This window comes from Anastrepha ludens, chromosome 5 (assembly GCF_028408465.1).
Source record: "Anastrepha ludens isolate Willacy chromosome 5, idAnaLude1.1, whole genome shotgun sequence".
Taxonomy (NCBI): Eukaryota; Metazoa; Arthropoda; class Insecta; order Diptera; family Tephritidae; genus Anastrepha; species Anastrepha ludens.
In genome coordinates this window covers 120,446,503-120,464,346 of record NC_071501.1, presented here as the reverse complement: position 1 = coordinate 120,464,346, position 17,844 = coordinate 120,446,503, and positions in this window count along the sequence as shown.

Sequence of the window (17,844 nt, the reverse complement as noted above, 5' to 3'; positions counted from 1 at the left end):
AAGTTTTATATCCCATAACATTTTATTCTAATAAAAGTAGTAAAAAGTTTGAAGTAGCTCAAAATTCTCAAATTTTCACCAAAAATTAAAATCTTTTTTAAAAAAATTTTTTTTAGACCATTTTGAAAAAAAAAAAATTGGTATGCAGATTTATATCCCATTAAATTTTATTCTAACAATGATTAAGTTTGAAATGGCTCAAAATTATCCCAAAAAAATTATAAAAAGTTGACAAATTTTCACCAAAAATTAAAATTTTTTAGAAAAATTTTTATTTATTTTATTTTTAGATACAAAATTTGGTACGCAGTTTTATATCCCACTCCAAAAAAATTTTTGATAATTTTTTGCCCCCTCCAAGTAAAAAAAAATGCCTGAATTCGTTATATGGACAAAATTTGCAACACCGTCACGGAAATTATTAAAAAATCAATTAGTATAAAATTAAAAATCAATTAAAATTTTTACGAACTTAAAATTTACGTTTTATCATAATAATAGAAGCTGCGTACCCAAATTTTTTTATAAACTCTGCTTAAAAAGTTTGAAATGTTGATGGACATTTCTCGATTTTGTATAATATTTTAAAAAGTTTGAAGCTTAGTTTTATATGATATTGTAGAACGATCTGTGTTTTGTTTTTAATTTATGAAACTTAAATTTATGAAAATTAAAAAAATCTACAATTCTTTTGATTAAAACTGGCAAAAATGTTAGATTAGATTTTTGTGGCAGTCGGCTTAGAGTAGCCAACTCACCTAGACCGTTTTCTCGGTTTTGGTACGATTGTGGAACACGGAAACCTCAGTATTTACTTATCATGAAACCATTTAAACGCTTTTATGAAGCGTAGGGTAGGTTTTATCGCAACACCCGATGGTTCCATATGAGAGTCAAAAGAGTATTTTCCTGGCAACCTTGCCCTGCTTCTAGCTAAGGCTGGACAATTACAGCGGGAGTTTTTTACTCTTTTTTCCTCCTCTTCAAATCTACAACTTCATGGAAAGTATTCATGGAAAAGTATTCCTAGCCTAGAAATGTGCCTATCTAGCAGCTAGTGACCGGCGACACAAGCCACAACCTTCAAGATTTTCTCTCTTGCGGCCAAATTAGCCTGGTTGTAACACAAATATTTTCTTCTCTTAATGATCTATTGACATCTTGGTGAATATTAATTTTTCTAAATTGCTGCGAAATATTTATCTTTAGCCTCTGCATCAGCATTATAACAGTTCTTAATACACACCAAAAATCTAATTCAATTTATGGCGAAAATCGCCAGTTTGGATGAGTTGAAAAGTTATATTAATATAATAAAAGTTGATGAATTAAAAAATAGATTAAAATTTCAAGAATTTGTTTACTATGAATTGAAATGTTAAAAAAAGTTTTCCAAAACAAAAACAAAAAACAAATATGATTTCCAACTGGTCCAAATGGAGTCACTTTGGAACTAGTACGACATTCCCCATCAAACACCTATTCAACTATCATAGTTTAGCTTCTCCCTAAAGAGTATGAATTAAAATATTACAAAAACAAGTTTAAATTAAAAAAAAAATCTAACTGGTTCAATTGAAGTCACTTTAGAACTAGTACGATTTCCTACATCAAACACCATTTCAATTACAACTACTTAGCTTCTCACTAAGGAGTAAGTTTTTATGTCATGGTTACCATTTAAGAATTAAAATACTACAAACACAAAAATTTTCAACTAGTCCAATTGGAATCACTTTCGAACTATACAGCTTCTCACTAAATAGTGTGTTTTCGTGTCATGGCATTTCAGCATTTATACTTGCAAATTAATATAGAGGCACGTTTGCTCCCTCCTTTGCGCTCTGTCGGGTTGCTCGGTGCCGTTTTACACATTACAAAGTGTGTGATTAGTTAGTCTTGGCACTGGCTGGTAGAAGGACTGTCTTATCTTCTATACATTTTGTTTGTGGCGGCCGACAGAACTTCTGTACATTGTAGCAACAAGTTTTGCTATTATTGTTTCTAATATTCAGATGTGTATTTTGTTGTTCTTGCCGCATTGTTTCGCACAAGTCTCGCAGTTGCAATGCGAACGCAGGTTGGAAAACCAGCAAGACAAATTCTAGAGCAGTGGTCAAATATTTGAACTGTGACATATTTGTGTGTGCCAGTGAGGTGTGGCAAATGTGTGGGGTATGTCGTAGTTTGAGTGTACACACATACACATACATACATGTGTATGCAGCTAAGAAACGCAAAACCGAAACTGGCTTCCACATGCCAGCAATGAATTTGAATTGGGTCATGAGTGAGCAAAGTTGCGGTTCAAATGTATATTTAGATAATTATGAACAGCGTGTGAATTGGTTTATAGTTATGCAAAACAATGGAAACTATTAATATCCGTACTTGTAAGTCAGACTTCTGCGTGTTTATGGAATATGGAGGAAATCAATTGCCTTCAGTGCATACATCTTTTAGAACTCTTAGGATTTAGAAATACATTTTTTTAATTCTTTCGGTAGAAATAAATTATAAATAAGTTGAATTTAATTTTGTTTATTTGTATGCGCGGTTTGTTGTCTTATGATGCGAAGCCTAGTAAAGGATATTATTTTACAAAGTGAACTACTTTCCGATTGATAAAATGTTAATTGGGTAGAAAGCTCCTTCATAATTCATGCTGGAGTTAAATGGATAAACGGAACGAAATTTAAAAAAAAATTAAAAAACGTTATTAGCGAATTTAAAAAGTGAGGTCCTATGTGAAACCTAGCAACCACGGGAGAATATATGGCTAATTTTTTCTAATTTCATTACATTTAATTTTTTTCTAACACACATATATGGGTCGGTGCGTGACTACCATTCGGAATTCAGAGCGAACGTAGGTTCGAATATCGGTGAAAGACCAAAATGAAGAAAAAGATTTTTCTAACAGCGGTCGTCCCTCGGCTGGCAATGGCAAACCTCCGAGTGTATTTCTGCCATGAAAAAGCTTCTCATGAGCTTGAAATTGTAGGTCCCCCATTTGTGGAACAACAACAAGACGTACACCACAAATAGGAGGAGGAGCTCGGCCAAACACCCAAAAAAGGTGTAAGCGCCAATTATATTTTCGAAATTTGAAACTTTATTGACGTAAAATGGTTACAAATTTAATATTCAAAATATTGTCCATCGCTTACTACTACTTTTTCCCATCTTTCTGGCAATTCACGGATTCCCTTTGTGAAAAATTCGGTCGGTTTTGCCGCAATCCACGAATCGATCCATTTTTTGACTTCATCGTAATTACGGAAGTGCTGGTCAGCCAGGCCATGTTGCATCGATCGGAAGAGATAGTAATCGGATGGCGCAAGGTCTGGACTATACGGCGGGTGGGGTAGGACATCCCATTTGAGCGTTTCTAAGTATGTTTTGACCACTTGTGCAACATGTGGCCGAGCATTGTCATGTTGCAAAATAACTTTGTCGTGTCTATCGGCGTATTGCGGCCGTTTTTCTCGCAGTGCTCGGCTCAAACGCATCAATTGTCGTCGGTAGACATCCCCCGTAATCGTTTCATTCGGTTTCAGTAGCTCATAATACACAACACCCAGCTGGTCCCACCAGATACACAGCATAATCTTCAGGCCATGAATATTCTGCGCCGACGTCGATGTTGAAGCATGGCCAGGGTATCCATACGTTGCCCGACGTTTTGGATTGTCGTAATGGACCCACTTTTCATCGCCAGTCACAATTCGATGCAAAAAACCCTTTCTTTTGTGCCGTTGAAGCAGTTGTTCGCATGCCATAAAACGGCGTTCAACGTCTCTTGGCTTCAATTCATACGGCACCCAATGGCCTACCTTTCGGATCATTCCCATGGCTTTTAAACGTTTGGAAATGGTTGATTGATCAACTCCCAAAGTTTTTGCAACCTCTTCTTGCGTTTGAGCCGGATCTTGATCGAGCAATTCCTCCAATTCGGTATCCATGAACTTTGGCGGCGCACCCTCGCGTTCTTCGTCTTCCAAGCCAAAATCACCACTTTTAAAGCGTGCAAACCACTTCTGGCACGTTCGCTCAGATAGAGCATGCTCACCATAAACTTCCACCAAGATACGATGACTTTCGGCTGCTTTTTTCTTCATATTAAAATAATGAAGAAGAATTCCCCGCAAAAACACATTATTTGGCACGAAATTCGACATTTTCAAGTGTGGTAAAAATATTGTTGTTTACGCTTCAAATAAAAAACTTATACTGACGTTTGTGCCTTACGACAGTAGCTCTCCAATGAATGTTTGGAAATGTGGATCGATGGAATAATAATCAAGTTACGCCATCTGTTGTAAAACCGCACGAACTTATTCATAGTCCTATTATATATATACCTATATAATAGCGAATTGCCTGTGTTATAAATAAACTAAATATCGAAATTGACTTTTAACAATTGCCATAACCGTCTACGAGTAGTAAGTTGCTAGTACGCAAGTATTCATTAGTGTTTTTTTACTTCTCACGTATTTCCGCATAGGCCAAGTCTTAAAATTAAGATCTGCATACAACAATTTTTCCCCGAGCATTTAGATATTAACAAATACATTACTACCAAGTCATCCAAGAACGTGGAACATTAGCGTCAATTATTCTAAAAATTATCTTATTTTGTTAAATTGCTATGCAATTTTTGGATCTATTCCATGCTGGAAATTTTCGTATATAGTTTTTTTTAAAGGGAAACGTATTCCGTTCATTTCAAAATTTTGAACTAATATTTAAAAAAAAAAAAATAAATAAATAATTGGCGCGTACACTTCTGTTAGGTGTTTGGCCAAGCTCCTCCTCCTATTTGTGGTGTGCGTCTTGATGTTGTTCCACAAATGGAGGGACCTACAGTTTCAAGCTCACGAGAAGCTTTTTCATGGCAGAAATACACTCGGAGGTTTGCCATTGCCTGCCGAGGGGCGACCGCTATTAGAAAAATGTTTTTATTAATTTTGCTTTCACCGAGATTCGAACCAACGACCTCTCTGTGAATTCCGAATGGTAATCACGCACCAACCCATTCGGCTACGGCGGCCGCCGTAGTATTAGTAAATATAAATATAACATAAAAAAGTTTTTTGGGATAAACTTGTATACATATTTTTGTTCAAAATTTTTCCCAAAGAAAGTATTTTTGGGAAACAATTTTTTGTTATATGTTTATATTATATTTTATATTTTTGTTCAAAAGAAAGTTTTTGGGGAAAACATTTGTTATGTTCAAAATTTTTGAAACGAATTTTTTTATGTTCAAAATTTTTGAAACAATTTTTTTATGTTCAAAATTTTTGAAAAATATAATAAATACAGGGTGGGCCATATAGCGTTTGCTTTTTGAACCACCTATTTTTTTCGAGAATGGTAACACAAATGACATGTCAAATGTCTTCATAATTTACGTACAGGTTTGACATTTACGGAATGGGACGCTATACGCTTGAACAAAATTGGGAAATATTGAAAACCTATTGCCAAAGTGGTGAGTCTTCTTCTTCTTTTCTGATTTTCACATTCACAAAATCCACACGTTACTGTAGAAAAGCAAATGCATCCACAACGAGTCACTGTTTGGTGCGGTTTTCGGTCTGGCGGCATCATCGGGCCATTTTTTTTCGAAAATGGGTGAGGAGCCGTGGTTACAGTAAATGGCAAGCGTTACCGTGACATGCTCAACGAGTTGTTTCCAAAAATTGAAGAGGATGACGTGGACGACATTTAGTTTCAACAGGATGGTGCAACTTGTCACACTGCCAAAGTTACACTCGAACTTTTGGCTACCGTTTTTGAAAACCGAATAATCAGCCGAATCAGAATTCCGATATCAATTGGCCGCCTCGGAGCTGTGATTTAAGCCCGTGGGACTATTTTTTGTGGGGAGCCGTTAAGGACAAATGCTATGCGAACCATCCAGAGACGACTGATGCTTTAAAACACGAAATCGAAGTTGCCATTCATGAAATTGGAAGCCAAACAATCGAAAATGTGCTTAAAAATTGGGTTGATTGAATGGCCTACTGTAAAGCCAGTAGTGGCAGTCATTTGAACAATATTAGTTTTTATTCATAAATGACAATGTTCAATCTTCAAAATAAAAAAAAAGTTTGAAAATATATTGACTAGTTTTTGTTTATAGCCGATTCAAAAAGCAAATTTTACGTGGCCCACCCTTTATAATAATATGAAAATATAAATATAATATTAAAAAGTTTTTTGAAAAACAATTTGTTTTTGGGAAAAAGATTTTATAAATTTTTGTTAAAAAATTGTGTGAAACAAGTTTTTGGAAAGAAATATTCGTTTTGTTCAAAATTTTTGGAAAAAATTTATTTTTGGTGAAAAATTTAATTTCTTGTTTAAAAAGAGGTTTTGCCGAAAAAAGGTGTTTGAGAAAAAGATTATATTGTTTTTTGAACAGGGCGAAAATGGTGTTTGATAAAAAGTATTTTTTTCATCACAACTTTTACAGAAATAATTTTGTGAGGAAAAATAGACCTGTTTTTGTTCAAGAAATAAGGATAATTTTAGAATCATCACAGGAGTTCTCATAGGCTTTGCAGATTGAGTTGTTATCCCAGCAGCCTGAAAGTATTCTTTAATGGAACTTGCAGGATCTGTAGAGAGGAAGATGAAATATGAAAATCGATTTTTCGAAATATAGGGTCCCTTTTAGTACGTACATTTTAGCAGTTAAAATATGTTATATAACGTTTTTGAGAATTATGAATTTTTGTTCTAAGTTGAAATTTTATTTTTATTTTTTTATTTTATAGGAGGGTGAGCCTTGTGTCCCGCACTGTTGCATAAACTATAAAGATGTTTTACGCGAGAAGGAAATAAAACTCAATTAAATTGCCCAAAATTAAAATTTTTTGTGTAAATTGGGCTCAGAAAAATACTCTGCACCCATGAAGGGGTCACACTAGATCTTTTAGGTTGCAGTGCTACGTCCGCTCATAAAAAAAATTAAAATAAAAAAAAATTAAAGAAATCACCAGCGCTTGTCACCCCAAGAAGTAGTAAGAAGTTTCTATAGAAGTCATAATAAAGCAAAAAAAAGAACATATTTTAAAATGTGTGCCACTATTTGGGATGCACTAACGAGCTACAAATAATTTGGTAAGTGCCATGAAAACTATCGAGGTTTCATTTCAGAACTACACATAAATTATTGCCGGTTTAGTGATTTTATTTGCCTTTTTTTTTTACTTCACACCTCTTTTCAGTTAATATCCACAAAAACTGCCTTTCTTCCTTCTGTTGTGCATTTTTGGAAATTCCTTCTTCCTATCTTTCAACAAGTCACGCAGCTCCCACATCAGCTACAAACACACATACATCCAAAATAGTAGCACAGATGTGTTAAATACTCAGCCAAGTGTGTGTCGTCCATGCTTGGCTAAGAGATGTTGGTCATTAAATATTAATTTGCGCTTTTACCACAAACTTTTCCTGATTTTATATTTTTAGCGTGCGCGAAAGCTGCGTCTCGCATACATACATACTGCTAGTATAACTAAAGTAATAAAAAGGAAATAAAAATGAAATCAGTCACTGAACCAACAACACGAAATGGATCAATAAATGTAGCTGGCGAATTTATTGCGTCTCTTTGCATGGAATGCAGGATGCCGGATGCCGGGCGCCGGAATTAAAAGCACAGTACATATATAAGGATGTTTGTGCATGCACTATTCGGTAGAAAATATTTATACGTACACTGTGTGAAACAAAATTCACACCTGAATGTGACAACTGGCCGACTTAAGTAAACGTAATTGGTTGCCAAATGACAGAAATTTATTGGACATAAACTGAGTTAGAGATCAGCAGCAGTTAAATAATATTCAAAAGATCTAAACCATATTTTGATGCAAAATGTGATGCGTTAGTTTTTATTGGAACACAGCAGTTGAATTAACGAGCTGCTGCTGTGTTGCCAATGAAAAGCTTTTGGAAGTATTGGGAATATTGAACATAAAATTTGGTACATGAGAGATCATTTCAAATGCCCTGTATAAATATTTTAGTAAACCAAAAAATGAAGGCAAAACCAAACTGCAAAAATACTCGTTTTATTGCACCAAATAAGCAGTCCTATCATTAAATTCAGGGTAGGTCTCATTTTTTTAACTCTGCGCTGCACTTGAATTTCTACAAAGAAAGAAATGGAAAGTTCCTTTATATTTCATTTTTAGGCTAAACGGAAAGTAATTAAAAAAGAATAAAAATAGTCTTAACGAAAGCTATTAAAGAATTTCCTTCGTTATAACTAAATTAAATATCGAAATTGAATAATTTACTTAGCCTCAATAAAAAAATCAACCAAAAGTAACAAAAAAAACATATAAAAATTAAAAAAAGAACCAATAACAAAATGGTTTGAAAAAAAGGCAAAAAATTAAAAAGAACTTCAAAAAATAAAAAAAAAAAATGGTTATAATAATAAAAAAGATAAAAAAAACAAAATTAAAAAAAAAAAATTTTTTTTTTTAAATAAATTGCTTGTTTATTTATTTAAACACATATTCTTTTTTTAAACTTTAATTTGGTTCTCTTTTTGTGTCTTTTATATGTATTTTTTGTTTTTATTTTAAATTTGTGAAGTTTTTCCTTTATTTTTTGTTTCTATTTTAAATTGTTTGAACTTTTAATTGGTACAAAAACTAAAATAAAAGAAAACTAAACAAATTAAAAAAAAATTAAATATATAAAAAACAAACAAAAACGAAACTAAAATTTAAAAAAATTTAAAATAAGAACTAAAAGTGAAAGAAAAACCGTTTTAACAAATGTTTTTAACAGACTTCCTCTCCTATAAATAAACTAAATGCAAAATTAAATAAAACAAAAAGATTAAAATAAACAACCAGAAACAAAAAATAAAATACGAAAACAAAAAAATTGAAAATAGTAGCAACAAGTAAATATAAAAAAACAAAAATTTGAAATTAAACAAATTTAAAATAAAATAAAAAAACCGTTTCAACAAAAGTTTTTGTCGAAATTTCCTTCGTTAAACTAAAAAATTAATAAAAAAAAGGAAACAAATAAAAATATTAAAAAAAATGTGCAAAAATTAAATGAAAGAATTTAATTAAATGAAAGAATCTAATTAAATTGAAAAAAAAACAAAAAATTAATAAAAAAAAATATTAAAATTAAAAAAAGTTTTTTAATAAAACCTAAACAAAATATTTAAAGAGAAACTTTTGACTCTCAACAACATTATATAACACATTTTAACTGTGCGATCCTTCTGGCAGAAAAATGTAAAACATAGATGGCGCTACAAGCTGTATAAAGGCGTTGTTGCTAAGCAACGACAGATGGGCATTCCCATTATTTAGGACTGGTAGCGGCAGGCTAATCACCTAGACTGTCAAAGATCAAAATAGATGAACGAAACGAGCGCAAGACTGAGTCTGTCGAGGCCCTATGCTCCCGAGAAGAGTGAACAAGGAAAAAAATAATCTTTCCAAAAATCAATTTTAATTTTTTCAGCAATTCTGCTGAATAATTACGCAACTTTTTTTAATGAAAAATGTTACAGATTTTTTGCTGCACTACTTTTCCACAACAAAATTTCAGAGCAGTTAATAAAGGGTTTTTCAAAATATACTTTTAGATGTTGTTCTAATATAAAAAAAAATGTAAAAATTTAAATTCTTTCATATTTCTTTAGATTCTATTATTCTCCAAAGAACGGCTCTTAAAAATTATATGTGAAAAATGGCATCATTTAAATGTCTCCTATAAGCAGGTCTACAGGCGAAATCCGCAAACAATCGGTGCATGAATGCCTAAGCGTAGAGAAGGTCGAGAAATCGATGTTGAAGGTTGATTAGCAACACTTTGCACTGCAGCTGAAATATTCTTAATAGAACGTGCAGTTCTTGGTGTGCCATTCCTTTTTCTATGCTCAACAGAACCAGTTTTTTGAAATGTTTACCAATCTTTGGGTGGTCGACTCCTTCGGCGGATTGTTTCTACCAAAAACATCACGAGTTTTGCGATATGTTCTTTTTGAAGATCGACTATTTTCATAATAAGTTTCAATAACTTTAACGCGTAGTACTATCGGTGAAATTGTACTTCTGTGTGTTTCATGAAGGTCAAATAGGTATGATATGAAAAAGGTACCATCTAGGAAATGTTCACTATGCACATCTAAGCTTTACTCTTGAAAGACTATTTATAAGCAGTAGAAAAGAAATGTATGAAAAATTAAGCGGATTCTCTCGAAACTTGTTAGCCACACGCTTTCGGGCTCGCAGCTTGCGAATTTGCTAAGAAATTATAGAAATTAGAGAGTGTTTTAAGATGGTGGGTAGTACATACTAAATATTTCTTAGAAATAACTTAACTAATTAAATTTACCAACTAACACAATTCCAATTATGATAATAAGAAACATAATAATTAAATATGATAATAATTCCAAAACATCAATTTTTGAAAAATTTAATATGTTTTATTTAGTTAAATTTGCTACTTTGAATTTTGGAAAGCTGTTAGTAGATTCGACCAGAAATGACCAAAAACCCGTCGGATACCAAGTTTTAACTGAGTCCGATTATTATTTTTCAATTCAACCGCCACATTGGATTTTCTATTTCAAATTTTTAAGAACTGCTATGTGTTTCATAATTAGTAATCTCAAAAAGCAAAAAGGTTTTAGTTTTAAGGGAGCATGCCTTTTATTTTTTTTGTTTTTTGATTTAAAACTTTTTTTTAGCCCTTGAATACAATAAAAAATATTCTAAGTAAAGGGTGGTTAAGTTTTAAGGGCCGATTCAGCTTTTAAATAAAATACAATTTTTTTAAGAAATTATTGCCATTTCTCTTTGCTATGATAATACTGGTATAGCTCAATTACGCATGAAAAAAAATATTGGCCAAATGGCTGCCGCGGCCTCGGCGGCACACCTCCATCCGATGGTCCAAATTTTCGATGACGCTGAGGCATAATTGAGGTTCAATGCCGTTAATATGCCGAATTATCTCATCCCTTAGCTTTTGAATTGTTGCTGGCTTATCGACATACACCTTTTTTTTTTCAAATAACCCCAAAGAAAGAAGCCCAACGGTGTCAAATCACATGATCTTGGCGGCCAATTGACATTGCCGCGACGTGAGATTATTCGGCCATCAAATTTTTCGCGTTATCATCTCACCATAGCGAACACTATTCACAGTAACTGCCTGACCGGCCTCATTTTGGAAAAAATACGGCCCGAGGATGAATTTTGATTTGAACGCCCGTTTTCATAACAAGCCTGAATAACTTTAACGCATTGCTCGATTGTGTGTCTTTCCATGGTTCAAATTGAAAAAGTCTGAAATTAAAAAAATGTCGAATGAAATCCAGAAAAGAGCTTGACGTTTAGGTGTGGTTCACATTCAACATCGGCCTTTGAAATTTTACCACCCTTTAGAACAAATTTAAATATTGATAGAAAATGATCGTAAACAAAACTACTTAGAAGAACAGATACAAAGTACTTCTTTCTTTGTAAAATAATATTTGGAAAATCAATCTCAAGATATTTATAAATTCTGCTGAACACAACTAAGGCTCCAGCAATGCGAGTATTTCGTTCATACAGGTCTTTAAAGTCAGCAACATGGGAAAACTCTGAGAAGCAGAGGTATCTGGCAGGTACATTAAAGAGAATCCAAAGGGAACTTTTTTTTTTTTTAAACGATGGGCACAGTTTAACTGCTCAAGTTGGAAGTAATCATTTTTAAGGGATTAGAGGTGGTCACGATTTTGCATTTTCTTAAAAGATGATATCGCAGAAATTTGAAGTGAATCCGACAAATACTTTTCGAGTTATTCAATAATTAACAATAATTAAATAATTTTTCCTCAAAACTATGTTTTCTGAGCTGGTGATCACTGTAGCATAAAAACCGCTTGGTAGGTTTCAATAAAATTTATACTGCTTTTGAAAAAGCTAAAAAATTCGTGCCTGATCGAATTTTTTGTAATTTAAATTTTTTTAAGCAATTAAATGTCGGTTTTTTCTCAAAAATATGAAAAATATTTCTCGTTTATTTTGAAGAAAAAAAGAAAGCCTCGATCAAGCATAAGATTATCTATTAATAAAACTAATTTATCTTGTCCGATTGACTTCAAATGAATCTCCAGGGACTTGTGATGAACCCCGCAAGGGACTTATGGAGAAACGGGCTCCACACAAAGAGCGATAACTTTTACAAATTATAATTTTTTTTTGAAAGTTTTCTCGAGTTAAGTCGAAATACGATATATAAATGCTATGTTTCTATTTTTGTATAATAAGCCAATTGACTAGCAAACACAAATTATTGAAAATCATCATTTTGTCGGGCCTCTGAATACCCCTAACCCCTGAATGAAATAGCATATTTGTAAATTTTTTTTTCAGTACAGCAAACACTGCAACCTTATGCGTGACAGTTAGAACTTTGGTGAAAATGTTATGAGAAACCCGAAAGAGAACGTCCTCTGAAATATGTGAAAATATCTATAGTACCTTCTTTTCTTCAAAAAATTGTAAAGCGTCGGTTAATTAAATTCATTGACGAAGAACTGAAAAAGCTTCTATCAAAATAGTTTTTTTTACTGACTTCAAAATTGCTCTCGAATTAACTTTTCAAGAATTTCGATTTACGCACCGTAAGCTCAAAAGAAAAGATGAATTAGTTGTCGTGTAACTTATTGCACAAAGTGTACTTAATTTATTATTTACTCATGTACGTATGGGAGGTTGGTTGTACCTGATAATATAATAGCTTACAACATTTTTATGGCCTATCAAGTTCTTGCAGTCTCCGTATGCTGTGGTAGTTCTCGCATGTTTACGCATACAAACTTACACGTGGAGACGAGAGAGTGTCAGTCAACCCTGCAGAGAAATTCACTAATGCCGAGCTGGCGAGATTAAAGTGAATTAAGAAACGTACACATCCCCATCCTCTGTCAGCAGCCATAGACGCATAGCTGCTTTGTCACACTTTAAAGTCAGCTGTTTTTTTTAGCAACCTGCATAGTGAAATAGCCAGCAGTTATTTAGTGAACCAAAAACTTGTTGCACCAGTTCAAGTATTCCCTGCAGGGACTGTCGGTGCGCATTTATGTGGTTTACTTGTATGTGTGTGTGCAGGTATGTTATTGAAGTTTATGCCGCCGCTCCATGACATAAGTGCAAAATAATTAACTGCTATAAAATGTTATGGTTCCTATTTGTGGGGTATTAAGTAAATACCATATGTGATCATCATTTCTGCATTGCAAGCAGGGAATACCGCTTTCTGCATTAAATTGAATTTTACCCCACTTTTAATTCGTCGGGGCTTCACGTAGTTGAGGAGGGGAAATCAGTTTTCAGATTAGATAATCAATTTCTCTTGCAACTCTATAACCTAAAATATAAGAGTGGATTTAAATTTATTCAAAATCCAAATTGATCGCGTGATCCTGATGTGTTTTGAAAAGCTCAAGCCTGTAGTGGCACCTACAGTCAGCAGTTGATTGCGTATACGCCATGTAGGCCGGAGCGCGTAAACAGCCGGTGAGTATTTCGGGGCGTAAGGCCAGTCAAATTTAGCATTTGACTTACTACAAAAGTCAAAGATCGCCATTCAATGAAGGGGGAAACTCGATTCTGGCACGTAATGAAAACCGGACTCGAAGCAAGCTTCGAGGGCAGGTTTCGTCGTCACAAGGGCTGAAGTGATTTTTCCGTACAAATTAAAATAGTTTTTTTTTTACTGAGAGCAATTGAAGTTTATTTGTTTTCATTATATTAATTAAATATACTTTAAAGCGATAAGTTTCATTTGAAGTTAAACAAAAAATCGATTTGGTTGTTGTTTGTACACATTGTTCAGTACTGCACTGTTTCTGAGCCTATGTAGAGCCATAACATCGTTCGCTCTACCCAGTTGCTGATATTGCCTGCTCCGATGTAATTTTATTCGTATTTTGCAACACGTCATTAATTCCTTCGCCAAATGCTTCGTCCTCTTCATTACAGTTTTCTTCAATTAAAGCTGTGTCTTCCGAGGTTCAACAATCCATTGCTCGGTTTCAGATTGGCAGACTTGCTGCAATCGTTATACTTTCCGAAGTAAATTTGCAATTAATTTAATATTGGAGCTATCTGTAATCGTAATTTTGAAAGAGGAATGTTATTGTCACTATCCCAGTCAGTTGGTTTTTCACACCGTTTTTGAAACGATGACTGAACTGAAGTTGCAGTAGGAGCATCCCATGCGCTAGCTAAAAAATATATTGCATTCTTCAGCTTGATATTTTGCAGTGACTCATCGAAAGTTTCTCCACGAGCAACAGTGAGACTACAGAGTGACTTTTTGTAGTTCAATTTAGTGAGTCTTACAACGTTTTGATCCATGGACTGTATTAGAGCCGTGCAGTTTAGAGGAGAGCACATTACCGATATTTTGTCCTCATATCTGTTTAATTCGCCTTCTTTGGGATGCTATGGAACACTATAAATAAGAATAATTGCCTTTTCCGGAAGATTTTGCGCTCGATGGAACCTTTTTACTTGTTTATTTTTATTTATTTATAAAAATGAGAAACAACAATACAATTGTTATTGCACAGCAAAAAAGGAGCACTGGCTGCCAGGGCCTTCGGCTCACCGGTATGAAAAAAAGTATGTAAGAATATGAAACATTATATAAAAAAGTATAGGAGGTTACTGAGTTGAGATAGTAGTTAAATTGCTAACAATACGTTACTTAGAGCTATAGCTACAGGGAGTTAAATTACTTTACGAAGATCCGTTAGGGTTAGATATTTGGCAATTTTCTCAATGTTTTCGGGTGTAGTGGTTTTTAAGAGATCAATGGCGTTGTCGCAGTTGAATATGTTGCTTCTGATGGACGTGAACTGTGGACATTCGTTGAGCAGGTGTGTGATAGAGAGTGTCGACGCAGGACAATACTGACATGATGGGGGGCCGATACTAGATAGCCTATACGAATGTGTGGCTATGGTATGCCCTAATCGTAGTCGAACGAAAGCATTGATATCGTTGCATCGGCATGATGATGGGTACTTGGGTGCATTTCTATCACCATTAATTTGCGTGTAGTGGTGTCGGATGGATTTCCATTCAATCATTTGTTTTATACGCTGTTGTGAAGAAATTAAATTATGCAAGTCCCTCTTGTCGAGGAACTGAAAAGAGATTAAAGGTTCTTTTCCGGCGAGCTTGGCACGCAGATCTGCTAGTTCATTTCCTGCGATACCTTTATGCCCTGGTACCCACATTATTTTAATTTTGTTATGGGTTGCAATTAACTTGTCACGGATACACGATATGATGTGGTTTTTATTGTTTATGTTTAGAATGGATGCTATAGTCGACATACTGTCAGTGCAAATTATGGTTTTTGATGAAGAGCTAAGTGCACAGTCAATTGCTTTCAATATCGCGATGGCTTCTGCTGTATAGACAGACGAAAATGGCAGTAAGTGTCCCGTTGACGTGGTTTCACCACAACCGCGAATGATATGTAATCTTCTGATTTTGACCCGTCAGTAAAAATAAGGCTCCTATCTGGAGGTAAAGGTGCCAAGCATTCGCGGAATAGTTGTTGGTAAATTCTAGGGCAGGTGTTTTCCTTCGGATATTTACTGAGATCTAGAATAAAGGACGACTGTCGTAAAAACCACGGCGGGTGATTATCATTATGCCTGAGTGACGGACCATTAATTCCTAGTTCTTTAGCATATTCGATGCAAGACGCGATTACAGATTTTCGTCGCAGTGGTCGTTTTAGATTAATGGTGTCAATCACCGTTTCGTGAAGTGTCCTATTATTAGACAGGAACAACTTTGGTATCAGCTTCTTGGTGTTTAGCTCAATTCTCTCCTCAATAGTAGGTAAGCCAGCTTCCGCAAGTATAAATTTAGTTGGAGATTTAGGAAACGCTCTGATGCTACGGCTGACAGCGGTGTGATAGGGGGCGTAGAGAAGCTTTATATGCCTCTTAGAACAATTACCATATACCGGAAGACCATAATTTATCTTTGACAATATAAACGATTTCGTTACATTAACTAAGGTTGCGATGTTAATTAAACAGTTTTTTGAGCTTAAGTATTTAATAACATTAATCCTGGCAGCCAATTGATTTCTAACATACAAACAGTGTTCCTTAAAAGTTAATCTTTTATCAAAGATTATAAGACTATTTGTATTCACAATACCAACATTATTATATTCCAATTTTATGCCACCACATTTGTGTTTACGACAGATGTGAAGCAATTTGCATTTTTCTGTGTTTATGTTAGCGCCAGAGCAATTAGACCAACTCGAAATGGCAGAAAGAACATCAAGGAAGTCTTTTTTAACAACGTTTAAATCATTTACTTTAGTGAAAATGAGAACATCGTCGGCGTAACAAATATGGGAGACATTTTTATAATTGGATATTATGTTGCTTATTTCGTTAAATGCTATGACAAACAAAATTACTGAGAGCGGAGAACCTTGTGGTATACCGTTGTACAGATCGTAAATGTTAAAAAAGGTTGAATTTACTTTAGTTTTAAATTTGCGGTTTGATAAAAAACTTTTTACAAAGTTGTATACGTTGCAACCTATATTCCATCTTTCAATTTGACGTAGAACCACGTGTATACCAACACGGTCAAAGGCTTTTTCGAAGTCCAGGCTTAAGGTTGAAACATGTCTTCTGTTTGATAGTGCGGAGGATACATAATTATCAAAGACGAGCAAAGCGTGCATGGTATCTTGACCTTGTTTATATGCGACTTGCTGTGGATTTATTAAATTATGTTTCAGCGCATACCAAGATATACGCTTAGAAACAATTTTCTCGAGGAGTTTCCCTAGACAACAAAGCAGTGAAATCGGTCTGTAACCCAGTACTTCCGGTGATATACTATTCGATTTTGGTATAGGTAGAACAATAGAATTTTTCCAACATTGTGAATATACACCCTGCATCAAGATATTATTGTATAACCTTATTATTCTGAGTTTTAAAATAGAAGGCAGTTTTTGTAGCATGGGATATGAGATTCTGTCTGCATCTGGGGTTTTACCTGACATCGACGCAAGGGCTGATTCAAATTCAATGAGGTCAATTTCATTTTTAAAAACGGTAGTGGAGGAGGTATGAATGCCGTTAGACTTCGCTAAATATTCTTTTTTTGTACAAATGAAAGTTGAGTGGAAATTCGTGTCTTGCGAGTATTTAGACCAAACCATGGAAAAATGATCTGCTATTTCTTTAGGGTTAAGTATAGGACCATTCGGACCGTTCACCAGGGTTATAGTTGTTTGCTTATAAGAGCCTGAGATCATTTTTATATCAGCCCAGGCCTTTTTTGTACTTGTTTTGTGATTAATTTTCTCGGAAAATTTATTTAAACATTCTCTTTTCGCTTGCTTTGATTTCTTCCCAAACATAGCATTGGCTTTTTTTGTACGTGACTAGGTTATCGTTTGACCTATTTTTTTTAAATTCATTGTTCCAATAAGGCACACAGTTTTTATGCATTTTCCTGGATGTTTGAGGAATAGAGTGGTGAGCTGCGGTGCGAATAATTTTCGTGATTAATGATGCCTCACGGTTAATGTTATTGGAGGTATCTAATTCATTGGAAAGTTGGGAAGCCTTACATCTAAAATTTTCCCAGTCCGCTTTGTCTATCAAGAATTTGGGGCATGCAGTAATGTTTTGAATAGTCCTTGCGTGCACAGTTGTTGCAATGGGGTAGTGATCGCTACCGTATAGCTCATCTAAGGTATTGGTGCAGAGCTTAGGTGCTA